Raw genomic sequence first — 19,998 nt, 5'->3', positions numbered from 1 at the left:
AGAATACTAATTTCATCTATTGTGTATTTATTAAAACTTCCATGTTGAGAGAAGCTTGTTCAGTTAACACCTGTCCTTGATTCCTTAGCATTAATACATTTAACAGAGTAGAAGTGATGATACAGAATTCCGACAGGAATATGGCTGGAAAAATATTATGTAAGTATGCCCAGTGAAGCTGTCATTTGGGGTCTACTTTGAAAGCAACTGATCTTTTAGCATTGAAATACAAATCATCTTGACTACTTAGGAAGAGAGGGAGAAGAAATTATAGCTCTTGGAACGATCATTTTGAGACTCATGAGTGGCTTGCATTTTAAGAGGTATTTCACAGCCATCTACCCAGAGAGCTTTCCTTCTTGATGTAAATAATCTAAATGATCAGAGTTGGAGCTAAGCTTTGATCAGGTGATGAATGCTTAACTCTGGTGGCACTGAATTCTCACTGGATTTAGGGCCTACTGAAAAGCTATATAAACTGGTCAATTTTGCATGAGATTTATAGTATGAAGTTAGCCATTGTATGAGACTGAAAGTTGTTTAATGAAGCCTTCTTTAAAAGACACAAATAGAATTTTAGTAAAACACAATCCTATGTATTGGCACCATGCTCAAGATGGATCTCAATATAGAGTCTGCATTTGTAGTCAAATGGAATGCATTCAGTGTTTTTAGAGGCCCAGCAGAACACTATATTTAAAAGTGTATCTGAAATTATTAAAAGAATGTAAATTGTTTAGTCTTCTCAATTCCAGGATTTTTTTAAAAGCAGTTCTGACTGTTGGGGCCTGTTGTGACAGCTTGAATTCCTCCTGTATTCCCATGCCTCAGAGCTTCCCATTGGCTGTCTCTTGACTTTCAAAAGCACCTATTCTGTAGGAAGCCCTATGGCCAAAAGCTGGTGAGTATAATCTCTAGAGCCCAAGGGGTTTAAATACAAAAGTTAGTCTTAGCTTAAGAAGCCAGACTGCTGTCAGTGGCAAGGGAAGGATCCTGTTCTTATTCACCATTGCAAGTTTTAACTGAGTTGCTCATTTAGGCTCTCTGAGCTAAAATTAACTTTTTTTGACTTAATCTTCCTCTTCTTATTCCACTGGTCTTTAGTTGGGAATGACAGACTGCCAAGTGATTAAATAATTTATTGAAATTTAAGTTCTGAAGAGTGTCAGATGCTTTCAAAATTTTTATCTCAAGTCATTCAAGGACATAATCTTACCCCTGCAACTTATATATTAATTATAGTAATAGAAATATAATTTTCTTCTCTTTCTTTCTCTTTCTCTTTCTTTCTTTCTTTCTTTCTTTCTTTCTTTCTTTCTTTCTTTCTTTCTTTCTTTCTTTCTTTCTTTCTTTCTTTCTTTCTTTCTTTCTTTCTTTCTTTTTCTTTCGCAGGTGGACCATATCTTCAAATCATAGAACAGCCAAAACAGGTAAGAACAAGACTACATTTTGAAAATGTCTAAGGTAGCTATATTACTACATTCAGCTTTGAATAAACTTAAAAAACAGCACAGAAAAGTCTGAGCTCTCAGAAAAAAATGTGGCACTTGAACATGAGCAGTTTTACTTTTGTAGTTAAAGCATTTCCTATTTTGTTCTGTTTTCATCTTTATCTCTCTCTGGATGTGTAATGATACAAAAACCCCTCAGGGTTTTAAAAATGTGCCTTGGTAAGTATAGACTCTTCATCTTAGAAGTGACTGTTAAAATACCCCAGTATTTGGAAACAAACTACTAGATCAAACATGGAAGATTTTTAGGATTTGTTTCATAGTTTTTGAAACAGAAGTAGCTAAAAATGAAAACACTTAATTCCCAAGTTACAGGAACTTCTGACTTGTGTTTTGTTGTTGTAAAGAAATGCACTTGTCCTTAAAGATTCTTTTTGTTATGGTTGCCTGTTTTGAATAATCAAAGAAAAATGAAGATAAGTACTCAAATGAAACTTTTTACTGTTATGTAGCAAATACTGACCTATGCTCCTTTGACAGCAAAGTCATTTCAATGCACTGGTTAATTTTCATGCAACTGATGTACAAAGTAATTGCTGGGTAAAGATGGCACCAGCAATTACAAGGATTCCTCCTGAAGCTGTTACAGTATGGAGGTGCCTTTCCTGTCTGTCCCAGTGAATTCCATAAAATCCTTCCCTATAGAGCTGTTCAGTAAACAGGGGAAGACAGTGGCTAAAAGCTGTCCCATCCTCCTCTTGGTCTTCTGCAGAAGCATACTGCAATCCAGTCTTCCTGGCAGGAGGCAGTGGAGAACATTGCTTTCAATCACACACCAGAGACATTTTTGTGCTTGAGCATCCTGCCAGGACCAGGACTCTTCATCACAGCGCTAAGTGAAACAGCAGTGTACTGTGAATTCTTGGAAGAATATGCTGCATCTTCCTCGTGGCTTTAAGTTCATCCCAAATCAAGCCATGTCTTTTCATGGTGGGGCCTGCAGTGCACAGTCCATAAGGAGAAACCATTGTTTCCATGTGTGACTTCTCAGCAAGTGGCTCCTTTTGTGGAGTACCCATGTGGCAAGCTGGGCAGGGGTTTATGGTTTATGGCAGAGTGATGAGGGTGATCCATCAGCAGAGTGATCTGTCCTGACTGCAGAGATTGATCTGCCTTTTGCAGATCAACTTGAGTTCAAGCTCATCATAGCTGGGTGCTTCACGCACAGTACCCTGGGTCACTCGGTTCACCTTAGGAAGGCAATTGGTCAGATCTGAATAAAAGTCATAAAAGTTTATGTTTGCTTGATAAAAAAGTTCTTAGCCTGAAAAAGCTTTAGTGAGATAGGTATTGAAGCTACTGCTTATGGAGTAATTTTAAGGCACGTTGTTCACTTTCAGCTAATACAGACTTCAAATTCAGAATTGTCTACTACTAGAAAGAAGCTGAATGATTCTTGGAAAAGGCTACAACACTAACTGGTGCTATTTGAACACTGGGAGCCCTATATAAGATGGGGATTTTGCCAGAAATTGCAGGACTGGAGAGTAGATCTGAAAGCAAAATTGGGGACCACATGAAATATATTGTTAAGTAGAGTTACCAGACACCTTTGCTTAAGAGTCACATCTTTGTGCTTTATAGATTGCCATGTAAAATAAAGGGGATGTTCATCAATGGAGTTGATAGAGAGCTGTGCGCTGGACTGGTTTTCAATATCCTGCAGTTCTCTAAAGTATGTTCAGATGTCTATTTATGTAGCTGAGATGAAAACCAGCCAGAGTCCCCTGAGCTTTCGTGCTGTTTCTGGATTTCACTCGGAGATACAGCTTTCATATGTTTTTTCAAGAAGGAGGAAGTGTTTCTGTTTCATCCCTGTATTTTCTTTATGGTGCTTTGGACTTCCTTATTATTTGTTTCAATTTTGTCTACCTAGCAGCAATCTTGGGAGAGAGTATCTTCTCTTCCATTCTCTACATGTGAATTTTTATCCTATTTTAAAAGTATAAATAGTTCTCTGTTTCAAAATATCTTCACTTAACTGGAAGAAAAAGATGAGATTGCTGCTGTGTGTTAAAGTGAGAATAGAACAGGTTCTCCAGGGCTACAGTTAAGTGATGCATTGTTAACCAGCACTCAGCATTCCTTGACCAATATATACAAGTACAGTCTTTTGACTAGTATTCGGATGAATTTCAAAGTGACAAACACCCTGTTCATCATTAAGACATATATCTCGAGCATTGATCGTATTACTTTCACAAATGAACCCCTGTTGTTCCAGGGTAATGCAAGATTCCAGATTCACTCTTTGCCATTTCTTATTTACTCTCTGCGCCCATGTTCTGTGTTCTGAAGGGTAGAGCACTGATCTCTCATGGTTCAATCCTAATGCTATAATGGGGTGAATAACATGAACTGTGGCATTGTGTATGGTGAGCACAAAAGCAGTCCATGGATGAACAATTGTAACTTTTCCATTTGGGTGAGTCTTGTTTGTAGGTGTGCATGTTCATCTTTGTGTGTACTATTTCTCTTTTGTTTTGTTTCTGTACAGCTCTCAAGTTTCTTCTTTATTCCACAGAGGGGATTTCGTTTCCGATACGTGTGTGAAGGACCTTCACACGGTGGACTTCCTGGTGCTTCTAGTGAAAAGAACAAAAAATCATACCCTCAGGTCAAAATAAGGACTTAAGGCATTAGTTTTGTGAAGTCAGTGCAAGTGTCATCGTATATATGTGTACAGGACCTTATTGTATAGCAACATAGATTTGTATGAAGTTGCTCAAGACAGGCTACATTTCAATCCCAATGTTCAAATTGATTTTGAAATTAAAGGTGTCCTAAGATGTGTGGGTTTGTTTTGGCACTGTTTTTATCTGCCAGCAGTTGAGCAGTAACTTATCTGCACCTACTACCTCACTACCATTGTGCAGACTAATGGAGCTCTTCCTTAAGGTGCAGTTTTAGCAAGGCTTGAGCTGCTCAGTTGCTCCATTTCCATTGCAAAGCATGAGTCTGCTTAGTTATTCCACTTCACTCTAATGCTATTTACCAAGTTTTCCTTTTTTTTCTGTTCATGTTACTCCTTATTCAATATCTCTACGGTACTCCATTCTTAGGAACTTAATTCCTTTAAAGTCAACTTAGAACTTCTCATTTTAATAGGAACAGTGTTATGTTCAGGTGCTCATTGAACATATTTTGTGGGTTTTTCCCCCCCTGGAAAAAAATTCAAGCACATTAATCAAAGAAATGTTCTGTTGAGGCACAGTATGAAGATTAGAAAAGTGATTAATCATTCTGGGACTGGAGAACTGTCTTTGTCTATGGTTCTTACTGAAATTTTTTTCTATGGAAGTCTGGAAAAGCTACACTGTGTCTTTTCAGTAGTCTTTTTAACTTAAGTGCAAGCTTTGGTCTTGTTACTGCATTATATCTTTGAACTGTTGCACTGCAAATTCTCATGAGGAGCAGGGTTAATGTATTGTAATTGGTGTTATTTCTTAATGTATTCTAATTCTGGTGCTCTCTTACTCCTTTATGGGGAAAAAAGGGGAGGGAAGAGTGGCAAGCAATAAACCTCTGCCTTGTTGTGTGTCACTCCTGGTCCTTCTCCTCAGTGTGTGTGTAGTTTGCCCTCAGTTCTTGGGAAAGGCTGGAGTCTGAACAGTTGCATCTCCTAATGAATCAGTATAAGCATAACATAATGGAAAATAATCAGTACTGGCTGAGGTAGCCTAGGCTGTTAGTCCTGTGAATTGAGAAGAAGCTGGGAAAGCTGATTTCATATAGCCTTGCAAAACTCTTAGGAAAAATTACTAGCCCAGGCAAATTATCTACTTGCTTTTCTCTTTCCTATTTTGACAGTAATGATGAACCAATGAATGAAATTTCACTGGTATGTTCAGATATAAAATAATTTACTTCAATTGAGCCAGATCTTTGGATTCCAATCTGATCTGTAATGATAATAATAAAAGTGATACTTTATAAAGGTGTGGTAGGTCATGTAATAGCATGACAAGGAGTTATACAGGAAATGGAATTTCTCCTTGAGTAAACTAGAAAGCAGAATGTTCTTTGGCTTTCCATCAGACCTTCTAATTTCATTGATCATCACTTTTTAATTTTATCTAGAGCTTACACACATACATACCTTCCCTTCCCTCCTACTGTGTGCATCTGGGTTTTTTTTTTCTGGTACAAATCCCCACATGGCAACACCTGCTGGGAGAGGCTGGTAAGGGAACACAAGTAAATTCCTCAAGGCCACTGCTTGTTAGTGCCTGTTCTTGATTCAAGTGGTACCAGTAAAGACAGAAGTGTTTCACACCTTTTCCTGTAAGTCTTGTCTGTGTTTTGTCAGAATGTGCTCACTTTGTTGTAACTGAGGGGAGCACAATTGAAAATTGCAAATTTTTGTTGTGTTGGGGTTTTTTTTGGTTGGTTGGTTGGGTGTTGGTTTTTTGTGTGTGTGTTTTGTTGATTTTTTTGTCTGTTTTTGGTTTGTTTTTGTTTTTTTTATATTTTTTTTTACTCTTGTGCCAGTGTTTTCACTATAAAACCTACCTTAGTTGATCACAGTGCAGTGAAAGGACAGTAGCATGAGCTTTGACTGTACTGTAAAAAACTGAGGTTTTGTGACAGATCTTTAAACCCTTGGCCATGGTATGGTCAGTGCAGCTCACATTGGGATCTGCTTTGTGCTTGGCCAATTCTCTCAAAATTTACTAGTAGCTGAAAAATACACATCCTCAGTCCACAAAAAACCATTGCAGCCTCCCTATTCTTTTTTCATAGGATTATGGATTGGAGGCCAAAAGAAAACACATTTATGGGATGTGGCCTCTTGCATAATGTGGACTGTTGGATTTCACCCTTTTTTTCCCCTCCCTGCACTGTCACTAACTTGTAACTAAGCTGGAACACATCAAGACATATCTCTCACATAAAGGCTGGAGCGTTGAAGACTTTGCTATGTCTCTAAGCAAGATGTTTCGGTATTTAATTACATGTTTAACCTCTTCCTGTGTAGTGTATTAGTAGATGGTGTAGGTCAGGAGTTAATGTAGCAGTTCTGCAATGCCAGTCTACACTTGAAACAAATCTGCACTGGCCAGCAAGGTGGAATTGATGTAAAATCTCTTGTTTAATGGAACAGTCCTGACTAATGGAGTCTAGATAAGTGTATATTTTTCTATAATATCAAAAATTGGATTATCTTAATGACTTGTGGAATTATGTTCCTTTGTTTAGCCCTATCTTTGCTAACAGTAATCCTAATATGTAGAAAACATCTTGCATATTCAGAGGATTCCATATGACTTTGCATGTCATTATGGAGAGAAGTTGTAAAAGTTGTAAGAGAAGATAAATATGTTGCAATGAAGTTATGTTTCATGATTGCAACCTAAAATTCTTCATTTAAATTTCATTTTCATCCACTTAGTGTAACACAACACTGGAAAAATTTACTGTCTAGAACAGTTGAAATCAAAGCTGCTGAACTGCGTATTCATCATTACTTTTTTGTCCAGGGGAAAAATCAGTCAGTAGTATAAAAAAAGAGGATAAAACAGCAAAGTCTAATATTATCACCAGCATACTTAAATATCTAAATTTTTTATTTATAATTTGCTTGGGTTTTATATATCTGAAAAAATGTGAGAAAACTCACAGAAAATTTCCACTGGCCTTACACATTTATCATGTGTGTCCTGATCTTACACACTGCTGTTAGTGTGGGCAGATCCATGTTTTACACTGAAGTGCTTGATCCAGTTTTAGGTGTGACAAGAACTTGCTGAAAACAGTGGAGTGAAGGAAATGTCCTCAATTTTCATCTCCTTGGGGGCAAATCTACATGGGTGGCTGCAGTCTCTAGTTCAGTGTTCTTTGTGAGCTGGATGTAAATGAGCTCCAGCCCGGAGTTCAGAGGCGTGCCCAAGCTAAAGAGCACCATCTCTCTGCACAAGAGTTTGGGCATGGAGCACTTTGGCTTGGGAATCAAAGATGCACACCAGTTAGGCAGCCCTGAACCCAGGCACACCAACAGAACTGCCCAGCCAGTCATGTCCTGGGGCTATCCCAAATTATACCTTGGTTTGGAGATGAGTTGTTCTTGAAATCAGGGATTTCAGCACATTTACTTTGAGTTCAGGAGGAGAACTTATGGAAAATTAGTCAAGTTACTTTGCTGGTGAGCCTTGGTGACAAAAGGAGCATATTTATTTGCTCCCCCTTCCCCCAATAGGAATTAAATGTAAAGTAATATAGATAGGTGATTTTTTAACTTGTAATCAGCAAACAACTGAATTAAGAAATAAACATGAGACAAGAATAATCAGACTTTTGGTATAAATCTTTATCCCTCTTAAAAATCTGAACTGAATCAAAGTCAGCCAAAGATAAATTCAGTGAGATTTGAGCTTTTTACTGGTAAGACTGATTTGGCTGAATAGGAGGCACTGAATCTCTTTAGTTGGGCTTGTAAAGCAGAGCACCAAGCTCCATATTTTTGTCATTAGAGTGACCTCACAGTCAGAGGATCAGATCTTCAGCTCCCATTGGTTTAAATTACTTAATATTGCTTTTTCTTAAGTCTATTAAGTAAGTATTCAGTTGCCTACACAATTCATACCTCATCGGAAATATTTTGTCTTTAATTAGCAACTGAACATAAGAGAGATATTGCTCTGTAAAAACAGGCTGTTTATAAAGAGTGAGAGGTGCCTCATCTTTGGAACACTTAGTGTACATGTGTATTGAGGACAGCAGTAGTCACACTGTGAAGGATAGGCAGGGCTGGGGCTGCAGTTGCTCTAACAAAGGGATTGGAAAGAGAAATAGGTGCTTTTGTAATGCTGGCATTGTAGGTTTGAAATGGTCTTTTCCATCATTTGCTCCTGTTGTTGACCAATTGTTTTCATTTCTTGCTTGTAAGAATAACTGAAAAAAAAAATCTTTGAAGTATGAAAATGTTCTTATAAAGTTTTTGTAAAGTTTTGGAACCTATAAAAATTGGCTGGGGTCTGGTTTGCAGGAGGACATTAAATAACTGAAAAAATCTTTCTACTCTTGTTTTGAAATTGACTCAATTTCGAGTTCATGGGGTCCTTTTAATCTTTCAGACAAATCTCTCAAACAGAAAGAGCAGATAAATGTAAGCCTGCAGCCTTTTAACTTTATCAGATCAATTGAGTGCTGCTTCAGGTACAGGGTGTAATCAAGTATTACAGCTCTACTCTGCCCAGGAACTCCTTTTCTTCTTTCCCTGCACCTTTAATTTGAAGTTCAGTAGCTATTTTTTGGATCACAGCTCTGATTTTGAGCTGTACAGCATCCACATGCTATCTCCCCCTCATGCTGAGTCTGTTTTTGTGTCAAAACAATAATCCCTATTCAGCATTGTAACATACCTTGTACTTTTTCAGGCCTTTGACAGTGTTTCTTAAGTTCCTGTTCAAAAGCTGATAGTTACTTCTATACCTTAGTGCCAGAATTAATTTAAATTTATTCTGAAATTGTGGCATGATTCAAGGACATTGAAAAGTTATTTCAGACTTAGTTTATGGTACATAAGGATATTTAACCACTCAGACTATTTTCCTGGGCACCAAGTTACCTGGAATGACTCAAAATCAAGTAGGAAAGTCTGTCTATAAGAAATAAAGGTTAGAAGATGGTTCAGAAACATTCTGTCCCCTTTGCAGCATAGGACATCAGACTGGATGACAAAAATAGTCCTTTCTTGCTTTATGACCTACATAATGTATTACGTTTTAAGAGCCCTTTTTTTTTTTTCCCCTGAGAGAGTGTCCTAGGGTGACTTGATGATGCTTGTATCCCCGATCGTCTGTTCTGTCTGTGCTGTATATTGAGTTCTGTGCCTTTAACACTGGCTCTGAGAGCAAAGCAAGGAACGAAGAAGCCCCAAGTTTGTTTTGAAAACAGCTCTCCTCCTGCACATTCCTCTCCAGACTGTGTTCGTCTGAAGCACAGACCAGCGGCTGTGACAGAGATCTTTTTTTGCTTTTTAGTCAGTTTTAGCTAGCTAGGGCAGAGACGTTCCCTGGACTGTTTTTTTTTCCTTTTTCTTGGGACTCTTTGAATCTGCCCCGGACTGAAAACCCCAGAGGAGCACCGAGGGATCGCACCTGCGGCCCACCGGGCCTGGACCTCCAGAGGGACTGGGACTGATAAAGAACTGAGTGAGCTGAGCCACCCACGGCAAGGATTTTTTTCAAGTTTGCCATCTCTCTTCAGAGCAGAGAGAGGTTTTATTGTTTCATATTATTCATTCTTTATGCTTGTGGGAATTCTATTTGTTAAATAAATAGTTTTTTTCCACTTTTCTCTGATGAAGTTCTTTTCCCAGACCGGCTGGGGGGAGAGGCCTTTTGGGTTTGCTTTCCAGAGGGACCCTATTCAGAGGTTTCCTCCCAAATTTGCCCTAAACCAGGACAGAGAGAGAGACTGCAAAGATCATGCTGAGCTGAGTAACGGGCAGATTTCAATCTGGTTACCACTGCAGTTCTGTGTTCTGCTTTCCGAGGCTGGAAAGTCCTTGACATGCAGCAGTCCTGCCTCCAGTTTCACTGTGGTTTCTACAGCTGATGAAGGATTGTCTTGAACTTTTCTGATGTGATACTAGAACACTGATGTTATTCATCGTGACTATAGCACTACAGATGTGCTGGGAGCTTTGTAGTAGGGAAAGGCTTATTGAGTGAGGGGTAAAATGAAAAGAATTTTTTTAAAGCTACCTTTTTGAAACGTTAATTGTAGCAGTGCTGATGACATACTGTAGCATCAAATGCAGTTGTTTTTATTTTCAGATGACTTTGCAAAAGGTACATAGGAATTTTCTCCCTGCTGGTAAGAGACAGAAATACTCTAGCAGTGATTATCCTGCGTCTCTGTACTGTTTCAGTTCAGATTTCAGTGTGGAAAAAGGAGGGAAGCATGAGCACCTTATGTCTTGTATTTCAGAAACTGTCACTTTTAAAATACACATTACTGCAGTATTATACAGTTAACTAGCAGGAGTGGGTAAAGAGAGGGCTTTTGCACACCTGCTTCTCCTGGAACAACTTTTTTATAGTTAGGATTTTTTTTTGCTTTCAGCAGTGAATAGGAAGGCAGGGAGGGCATGCATTGTACATATGCAAAGTGTTTCAGCTGTGATGGAATGGGTTCAAGAGAGGGGTCAACTGAAGTGAAGGAAGCTAGCAGGATTCAGTAATGTGGTGAAATCAAGGCAATCCCTTGCTATCAGCATTTTATCAACAATATAACCTTAAATATTCAGTTCATCACTGATTCATCACTTTAATGTTTATCGTGATCCTTTAATACCTTGGTTGATTAGATCTGTAAGCTGCTGTAATACAAAGAACTTGGCCCTAGGCAAATTAGAAGAAAAATTAGAGGAGGAGGGGGAAAAGCCCAACATTGATAAAAGGGTTAATTAAGTGAATTGGAAGGGAAGGTAATGTTTGCTTTTTAAAAAAGTGGGGTAATTTTATGTTCAGCATAATTTGAAAGTGGTGCATAATCCATAACTGTCTTGGAGTATTACTGCCTTGGAGTGAGGAAAGAAAGTTCTAAATAATATATGTAAAGCAAATAACTTACCAGTATGGTATGTTATTAGTAATTTTAGATGTGTTTTCAAGGCATTGCTTTTTATTAAAAGCTGTTAAAAATGTATGGTGATTAGAAACTGTGGCAAGGGGGAAAAAAAAGCTTTGTAGGCTTGCAGAGTTGGGTATAGGAAAGAAAGCACACAATTTATCATAGTTCTAGTCCAGCAAAATCTGAGGTGGGAATTTATTACATATCCTTGTGTACACTTAAGGGAGATATTTACTGGACTGGGTAGTATGTGTTGATGAAGTACATTGAACTAACAAAATGCCTATTCATATAGAATTTATTCACTGTAAAATCTCTACCTGAAGAGTCATTGTAATGTGGCCAAAATATTTTATAACAATCATAATGTTTAAAAATAATTTTTAAAGTCTTTCCAAATTTGGGAAAACAATGCAGGGTTTTTAGTTTTATACATACATTTTCTCTTTTAATGGGTAACAATGTTTATTGTGTATTCAGTGTACTGATTAAAACTTAAGGAGAGCAATGTAGATTAAATGGCCAGAATGTAAAACTGAGATTCATGTTTTAAGAAATAGATGACGCTTTCCTTTAGCTTTTTTGGACAGTACTTCTGCCATTTGCATGTCAAGTTTAATTGCAAAAGAAAGTGATGATCTGGTACAGTTAGTTTGCCATTTGTATTTCATGAAGAAATGCACACACGTTTCTCCTATGTAAACTTGATTGTACTTAACTGACAGAAAATACTCATCTGGAATCATTACTTTTTCCATTTTAAAAACAGTAAACAAACTATCCCACATTTTTTAATATTTATTTACAGATCTGCAATTATGTTGGACCTGCAAAAGTAATTGTCCAGTTAGTAACTAATGGGAAATATGTCCACTTACACGCTCACAGCTTGGTGGGTCAATTCTGCGAAGACGGAGTGTGCACGGTTAACGCAGGACCTAAGGACATGTTTGTAGGGTAAGTCTGGGAACTCCTCTGGAAACCTGAGCTGTGGGGGAAGCATCAAGACTGTAAAAAGCAATAGAGAAATACTCCTAAGAGGCAGCTCTGTGGAGCACTTATCTCCACGCTCTGATCTCAGGCTTTTTTGTATCCTAAATAGAAAATTTAATGGGGTTTTTGTTCACCCTTGTAGAATTTGCCCTAAGCAAGCTAAATAAATTTCAATAACTAATTTTTACTTAGAATTTTTCCAGTTTTAATTTCTTGGTGTGCAGTCCGAATTTGTATTGTAAGTCCATTCTTTAAAAGCAAGTAGTTTTGATCAGAGAAGGGACTAAAATTAGAGTTAACCATTTTGTTACCTCTTTGATCAATATTTTACTTTTATTGAAACCTGTCAATAGAAATGTAATGAAAAGCATCAAGAAAATAGGATTAGTAAATTTGAAATTAATACAGGACAGGTATAAACATGAAAGTACTGAAAAAGTCAAATTTTCAAAGTTTAAAGTAGAAAGTTTGCAGTGAAATTGTAGTTGGCCTGTTGTTGTTTAATTTGAAAGAATAATTGTTTATATCAGTAAAGGGAGCTGAAGCTCCCAACCATGTTTTTGGGCTTAGATCAGGTTTCATGCTGGCTGTGAGTTCTGTGATCTCAAGAATGTCTTTGTGGGTGAAGATGATGAAGTTTAAAAAGCTGAGGAGGTTGGGAGAGAGAGATTCTTTTAAACGGTAACTTTTGATGTCCAAGCCCAGTGCACTGACTTTACCACGCACAACAATTTAAATAGCTTTATTTCAAATGCTCCTTTTCATCTTGAAAAGTTTGGCTCATTTTCTAGCCTGTCTTGTTTTTCATCAGATGTTTAGAACCAGCTTTCCTGTCCTCACTTGACCCACATGAAAACTGAGTTATTGTCTTGTTTTCATACTTCCAAATCTAATTGATTTTTAAATGTGGCAGCAGATTTTTACAAAAGCGCTCCTTGTATGATGGAAATTTTCATTCAAATAGATACCCAAAGTGTCTTGCAGAATGACCAGAACCTTGTTTAAAACATTTTCTTTGGAAAATATTGCACTGTTTTCAGCTTCTTAGTTTGCTCTCCAAACCATTTTCAACAGATGGAGCATACTCTGAGCAGTTGCTCTGCTTAACAGACGTATAGAATGACATATTAATGTCATTGCCAAGATGCAGCAAAGTGTGACTATCAGATTTTCCGTTTTGTAAGTTGCTTTCCCAGTGGAAGTCTGAAACCTGACAGATTACTACTTATGCCATAGGCAAGTGTACCCATATGATCACTGTCATATAACGGTGCACATTTTACATATTTTGTGATATTGATTGAATTTTTCTTGATGGAAAATTCTCCCTCAAATGCTAATAGGGCCTTAAGTAAGCCTGTAGAGTCCTTCTGTAGTCTTGGGTTGTGTAGCTGCCTCTGGTAAGAGAAAGGCTGCCTGCTGCAGGTCTGGCCTTAGACATTAAGAAAATACTTCCCCCCATCAAAATTTGGCAGGTTTGCAAATCTTGGAATACTTCACGTCACGAAGAAGAAAGTGTTTGAAACTCTGGAAACACGCATGATAGATGCTTGCAAGAAGGGATACAACCCGGAACTCCTGGTGCATCCGGAACTCAGCTATCTGCAGGCAGAAGGATGTGGAGACAGGCAGCTAACTGGTATGTGGAAATGATGGCCTGGTTTTACTTGGTCTTTTATTAAAAACAGGCTGAGCTTCTGAAAACAGATTCCTAGCTAGGAAAAGACCTTTTGTAGGACAACAGCCAATGTCTATGTGCTTTTAGGAGGTATTGCATTGTTACCATGTTTTAGGGAATGTGAAAGGAGTCTGCTGTCAACACATACATGAGAATGGAGAAATTTCCTTCCACAGCTACTTGTACCAACCTCTGCACCTGTATTCCGTTGTTCTTATGCTGTTTAATAAGCTCTTAGAGTAATTTTGCATTATTGCAGCAAGACATGATATCCTTAATTAACTTAGGGACCTCCTTTTGAGAACACTTTCATTCAGCTGCATTTCACCCATACTGCTGTAAAACCTGTGGTCTGCATTGCTCTCAAGTACTGTGTTGCTATGGTTTTCGGACGGCACAGAAATAACAACATGACTCTCCATGATGGTAAAGATGAGAGCAAACTTTATTCTTCTCAATTCTACTTTTATAGAGTAGTTCGGTACAAAGAACATGATTGGTTATTCAGCGTCTACACTCTTTTGTAAATATTTCTTTCCAGTAAACATGTTGGAAAAACACCACCTGCAGATAGTTTCTCACTTCCCAAGGTTTGTTTGAATTCCTCTTTAAGATTTCTCAGGCTAACATGAGAAAGTTGCTCGCTTGCCTTTCACACAGACAGTGGCAGAGCCTGAAGCCTAAATTCAGACCAATGTCAGGCCCACATCTCCCCCTTTTAGTTTTTGCTGAGGGCGGCGTCTGTGTCTGTGTCCTCTCCTGCAGGGCCCTTGCAAGAGAAAAAAAGACAAACATGACACCAGAAGTCCCATTAGTAATCAACCAATTACTAAACAGAACTTTCATTGGGCACCAACTTAAATGGTCAGGGAAGTTCTGTGGCATTTGGTGTTGACCCTTCATAACCATGTCCATGCACCAGCGTCAAGCTTAGCTATTTACTAATTCTAATAGAGAAAAAAACAAAACATCATTAGCCTGCTCAAAAATGGCAGTCTAATTTGTCAAGATCCATCACTCTAGGAATCATCCTTTCAGATAACAAGGGCTTTTTCTGCCTTTTAGCAAAGGACAGTGGTCCTTGCATTACACCTGCAACCGCAAACTGATTTAATTTTCCAATTATTTGGACAACCTGAGTTGACCTTTTTTTTTTTTTTTTTTTTTTTTTTTTTTTAATGCAAAAATGCATGCGATGTTTGAAAGGGCAGAGACCCATTGCAGGATGTGCAGTATTGGACCATCGTTCACTCAATTGGCCCATGATATCTGTAGGATGTCACCTAGAAAGAAAAAAAAAGAATAATAAAATTAATAAAAATATCAATAAAAAGATATCTGACTCCAAAAAAAATCTACATGATCCCAAAGACCAGAAAGGCAAAAACCACAAAGTGAAACAACAGCCCTTAATAACTACAAAACATACACCGAAGGCACGTGAAATATTACCTAAAATACAACTACATCTATGTAGGAAACTTAAATGAAACAACATCTACTATAAAATTAAAACACATGAAAAGAAAAAGTCCATTGAGACAAGATGTTGATCCTTAGCATCACTGGATGTCTTCTTGAAGCCTGGAGCAGGGAGTGACTCGAGGATGATCGATGAAAACAGGACCATGCTGCTGACACAGGACTTCTGTTGTCTCCATAACTTGCAACCGCATGGTCATCTTTGCAGTCTATGTGACAGCCACTAAGGCTATTGCAATGTCCCTTTTCAGTCCTCAAAGGTGATGGGTAAAACGACTGCTGAACCTGCTAATGATAAAACACAGGCACATCTTCTCCTTAAGTTAACAAACTTGTCAGGCTCCATTGTCTAAATTCAACGTCCAGGTTTCATAATTACTTTTTCTACAGGTTCATAACATAAATGTTATAGTGTTGCATGTTATCTTTTTGATAATAATTTAGATCAGCCCAGGAACTGCAAAAGCTGAAGTGCTTCTTTTCCAGTGACAACCTGTTCATCCTTCCCGGGCAGGAATTCCAGGTTCACCTCAAAGATCAATTCAGCTATTATATTTAAAGGTCAAATTGTTGAGTCAAATAACTCATGTAATTTCTTGCTAAAACATCTGGGCAAATAGGCAATTCCCATCCAGAGAGAGCCAAGGCATGGCCAGTGCCCAGCTCTAACTGCAGAGGAATCCCTTACACCAATTTTAAAAACAAACTTCTTAAAAATCTTATAATAAGAAACTAAAATGGTAATTGACACCTCCTAAATTTGTCAGGGTAGAGATGCTCTGAGCTCAGCAGGCTCTTGAGATGGTCTGTGACCAGGATTGGAACTGCATCGCAAACCGTCAGGACAGAGGAGGCATTCTTACAAACTCAGATAACCTTGTCTGGAAATCTGAAAATATTTAGAAAATCATGAATGCAAAACTAGCATGGGCAGCTAGAAAACAAGAAAAAATTCTTGGGTGACACGTGTCTTACAGGCAATTATAGACAAATAGCAAAGTACATGAGAAGAAGAAGCAGAAGCAGCAGCAGTAGCAGCCGGCTGTAGAACTGTGATAACTTTATCATATCAATGAATTCACATCAAATATCTTAAAAACTGAGATAACACTTAAAACTCATAACTGATGGTTATACTGTAGAATTATTAATAATACTTGTGTTATCTGCTAAAGGCAACAAAGGTTGCTTATTTGTTTTTTGTATTTCTTGTCATTTTTCTTCTATTATGAACAGGCATTTAAGGCTCCAATTCTGTTCACAGAGACGCCTTGAGAAGAAATGTTTTGAGGGAGGGGGGGAGGGAAAAACCCAAAGAAAAATCAACTGTCCCTCTAAAAGGAAAAGCTTCTGCTCACCTCAAAAGCGGCGAAGCTGTTTGGCCCTCCCTGAGTGGGGCTTTGGGGGCTCAAGAGCCCCAGGGCCACCCCGCGGAGCTGGGGGAAATCCAAACAAACGTGGCCCCCATTTTTCTGTAAAGGAAAAAGCTTCTGCCTGCCTTAAAGGCGGTGAAGCTATTTGGCCCTGCCCTGAGTGGGGCTTTGGGGGCTCAATGGCCCCAGGGCCACTCCGCAGAGCTGGGGGAAATCCAAACAAACGTGGCCCCCATTTCTATGTAAAAAAAAAAAAATTCAAGCGAAGCAACTCCTACAGCATTATCCGCTGTCTAGAGGAACGACAAGTTCCTCGTGCCCTATTCGCAGTCGCCGCTCGGCCCGCAGGGAAGGAGTGGGGGAGCGAACCCCGCCGCTCATGGCGGGGGGAAGGGGGAAAAGGAGCGAGGAGACCGCTCCTCGGTTCCTATGACGACTTGCTGTGCAAATTCACGCGGGAAGGAAATGAAAACAGCGATGAAGTGTGTGCCGGCGGGGCAGTGGCCGCTGGCCCCTGCTCTCATCGCCACTGCACACGGCGGGAGAAAACCTCCGCCGGGGGGGAAACGGGGAGGGGACAACGGAGCGGTGCTCGGCGGAGCTCAGCCCGCCGCCGCCCTGCCGCCGCCTGTCTCAAGCAGAGAGCCGGTGGCCCCCCTCACCGCCCTGGGGGGAAGGGGGGGGGGAACGAAGAGGCAAAGCTGCTCCAAGCCGCCCGTCTCAGCGGCACCGCGCGGGGAAGGGATCTGCGCGCCCGCCCGACCCGCGTGCCTGTGGGGAGGGGGGAAAACCGAGTACGGAAAAACGAGAGAGAGAGAGATTTTGCAGCCGCTGCAGCGCCCTGGAGCAGGGCGGGAGAAAAACCGAGCGAGAGAGAGAGAAGGCAGGGAGATCGCATCCGTGCTGCCATGCCTGTCTCACCGCACCCCCCACCCCCGCACAAGGGAAAGAACAAAGTTAAAACACAGAGACACAAAGAAAGACAAGCCCTAAACTCACACAGGCAATCATAAAAACAAGCACAGGTAACGTTAAAAGCATAAAACACTCATAAAGTGAACTTTTCACCCTGAACACACAGAAGGATACAGAGGGATCAAAGGTTTTCGATCCCGGTCCCGTCCGCAGGCCAGATGCTGGGCCACGCCGACGAGGAAAGGATCGTTGTGTCACACTCTGGGTCAGAATCTGACCAGATGTATCTTGGACGGGCTGGCATCTTTTAAAGTCACGGTACAGGCCAGTCGCAGTGGGTGGTAACGCAGGAACCGCTGCGTAGCCATCCGTGGTATGAAGAAAGGAGAAGGAAAAGCCAAGGAAGCGCCGTCTCTGCCGGCCGGGAGAGGCTTACAGACGCTCGCTTTGATCTCGGCCAGACAGAACCAAAAGAGGTCGGGGGAGCGCTGGGCAAGCTGTCGGCAGCGAAGAATTCCAGCTGCTCTTGTCAGGAAAGGCACAAGCTGTCCTCTCTCAGGAGAGGGGTTCCCCAGGTTTTTCTGGAACCTCTGCCTGGCTGTCTTTTCTAGAAATTAAAGTCCAGCTGTGCTGGGTGCCGTCCGACCTGCTGTCTTTTGGCAGGATTGATCTTTTTCCATGGTCAGCAGGACCAGCTTCTTTAGAAAAAACGTGGAGATACTTCGCTTACCTCTCTGAGGAGGCAGGTAGAATTTTCAAGCTTTGCTGCATGAATCAGTCCCGGCTGCGCTGAACTTCTTCGAAAACGTCGGGTCACCAGATGTTGCTATGTTTTTCGGACGGCACAGAAATAACAACATGACTCTCCATGATGGTAAAGATGAGAGCAAACGTTATTCTTCTCAATTCTACTTTTATAGAGTAGTTCGGTACAAAGAACATGATTGGTTATTCAGCGTCTACACTCTTTTGTAAATATTTCTTTCCAGTAAACATGTTGGAAAAACACCACCTGCAGATAGTTTCTCACTTCCCAAGGTTTGTTTGAATTCCTCTTTAAGATTTCTCAGGCTAACATGAGAAAGTTGCTCGCTTGCCTTTGACACAGACAGTGGCAGAGCCTGAAGCCTAAATTCAGACCAATGTCAGGCCCACAGTACCGTATAGAGGGGTCAGCTGTCTTTTTATCACTCTTAACACTAGGAATTCTGGTGTCCTTAGGGGTGGCCTTCATCCATTTCAAAACTTTATAAACTGAGAGCAGAAAATAGTAATTTTCTGTCTGTCTTTTAATTATATAACTTAAATAAAATCTGATGCACAACCTGCAAGATGAACGCAGTATAATTTGAATAGCTGCTGCACTCTGCTTAGAAAGGGAAAACTCAATGGATGCTAAATGTAAAAGAAGACGTTTCCTCACTATCTATGCCTTTGGATATTTGTTTGTTCTCTCTCTTTTGTTAAGGATGCCCTACCCTTTGTGTTAATTCCTCTGTCTGTCAATTCCAGAACGGGAGCGAGAAATCATCCGCCAGGCAGCCGTACAGCAGACCAAGGAAATGGATCTCAGCGTGGTGCGGCTCATGTTCACAGCCTTTCTTCCTGACAGCAATGGCAGCTTCACACGGAAACTTGATCCCGTTATATCAGATGCAATATATGACAGCAGTAAGTATATTTGACTTTAATTACTGTTTTAATAAGGGGCAGGCTTTTGTACACACAGAAATGACAGGTAGATGTTGCTGTACATACACTCATCTAGCCCTGCCTGCCTGGTATTTGATGAATAACAAGTAAGTAGCCCATGGATAATTAGCTCCATGTCTGTCCAAGTACCTACAGTATCATTCTGGTTTTAATAGATGGTGATGTGAGCCATAGAGGAAGATTTTATTTTGCTGTTAGCATGTTTAATCCTGCCACTTTCATTAGGAGGATTTTGTAAGTTCATGTTATATCCATAAGAAAGGCTTGAATTTTGCAGAGTTTTCAGTTGCTTTCTGTGACAAAGCATTTTTTGCACGAGATGTGAGGGAAAAAAAATTACTTTGCTTCTATCTTTGTTGAGAATTTGACACCTTTCAGTTTTGCAGACCATTTGCTTGTCCATATTTTAAAAGATAATACAAGCAGAGTTCTCAATCCATTTCCTTCATATCTGTCACTATTTTTTTAGAGCATTCCTCTATTTGTCTTTTTTCTAAGAGAATTTTTTTCACTTTGTTTTCCCCTGTGCTGTTAAATTGTACTGACTCATCTTACTTGAACCCTCTCTGCTGCCTGAATTTTCCTTCCTGAGGCTGTGGATTCCCATGTTCTTGACAGTCATTCTGTAATGACTCAGAAAAAGTACCTTTTTTTTTTCCTTTGTGCACCAGTCATGTCTATATTATTGCTTTTTAAGGACAAAGTCTAGATCAAAAAGTATTAAATGCAACTGTTCTACTATAGTCTGTGCCTT

The 19,998-nt window shown here is 39.7% G+C and overlaps 1 pseudogene; it reads left to right on the top strand.

Moving 5' to 3' along the window:
• The first annotated feature begins 1,259 nt into the window (after positions 1–1,259).
• Positions 1,260–19,998, top strand: part of LOC134565042 (nuclear factor NF-kappa-B p105 subunit-like) — a 40,189-nt pseudogene continuing 21,450 nt past the window's right edge.

The sequence above is a fragment of the Prinia subflava genome (genome assembly GCF_021018805.1).
Source record: "Prinia subflava isolate CZ2003 ecotype Zambia chromosome W unlocalized genomic scaffold, Cam_Psub_1.2 scaffold_32_NEW, whole genome shotgun sequence".
Taxonomy (NCBI): Eukaryota; Metazoa; Chordata; class Aves; order Passeriformes; family Cisticolidae; genus Prinia; species Prinia subflava.
This window is presented reverse-complemented; position numbering and strand designations above follow the sequence as displayed.